This window comes from Trichechus manatus, unplaced genomic scaffold, assembly GCF_000243295.1.
Source record: "Trichechus manatus latirostris isolate Lorelei unplaced genomic scaffold, TriManLat1.0 scaffold00155, whole genome shotgun sequence".
Classification (NCBI taxonomy): domain Eukaryota; kingdom Metazoa; phylum Chordata; class Mammalia; order Sirenia; family Trichechidae; genus Trichechus; species Trichechus manatus.
In genome coordinates this window covers 1,159,713-1,160,616 of record NW_004444091.1, presented here as the reverse complement: position 1 = coordinate 1,160,616, position 904 = coordinate 1,159,713, and positions in this window count along the sequence as shown.

Here is a 904-nt window from a genome sequence, read left to right as displayed (position 1 = left end):
GCAGCCCGACGCCAGGCCTGCCAGACCGGCCCAGACCGAGCTTCCCACGTGTCCGGATCCGGAAAGGCTAAGCTGTCTCCCCGAAATCTTGAGTGTGCCACGTGGAGCTCAGTCCGTCCGGGGCTTTGCGGGGCCCCACAACAGCTTAACGTTATATTTGGTGGCCGGCCGGAGGCATGCACCCGGCTGCAGAGGCAGCCCCTCTCGGCTCTAGTCGCGAAGAGCCGGCTCTCCACCCGGGCTCACGCGTGGAGGCTCCGTGCAGGGTCGGAGTCTGAGCCCGCCGGCTGCTTGGAAGGCTCCTCACGTCCAGGCGCCGCGGTCACGGCTGCGCTGGTTTCCGGCCATGAATTAGACTTCAGAGTCCGAGACTCCAGCCTGACTCCTGGCTGAGCGCGCGGTCGGCTGGGCGGGGGATGGGCGCCCGCGGAGGTCCGCGCCGCGGCCAGGGTTCGAACCCGGACCGGAATTTGCTCCACGAGGGTTGGACGCGGCCCGCCCTTTGGGCTCCCCCTGTATCCCTGGGCATGGCTCAGCGTCCCGCCCCCGGCTCTGTGAGGCGATCTCGGTCCGGGGCGGGGGGCATGAACCGAGACTATCGGCGGCTGAGGTCGGTGTGTGCCGGTGCCAGGGCGCTCCGGGACTCCCCAAGGTAGTAGGTGGCCGTCCCTCCTCCATCTTAACGCCCCCGACGAACAGGGCTCCGGGGTCGCCAAGTCTCCGTGCCGTAGCCCCGGCCGGTCCCCATTGCCGTGCGGGCCCCCGAGCGTCCCACCGGCCGGGAGCGCGGAGCGCCCAGCGCCCCCTCCGAGCCGCAAGCTGGCGAGCGCCGCGCCGCGAAGCTGAGGCTCTGCAGTCACGTGGTCGAGAGGAAGGCGGAGGGGAGGGAGGCAGGCAGGCTGGG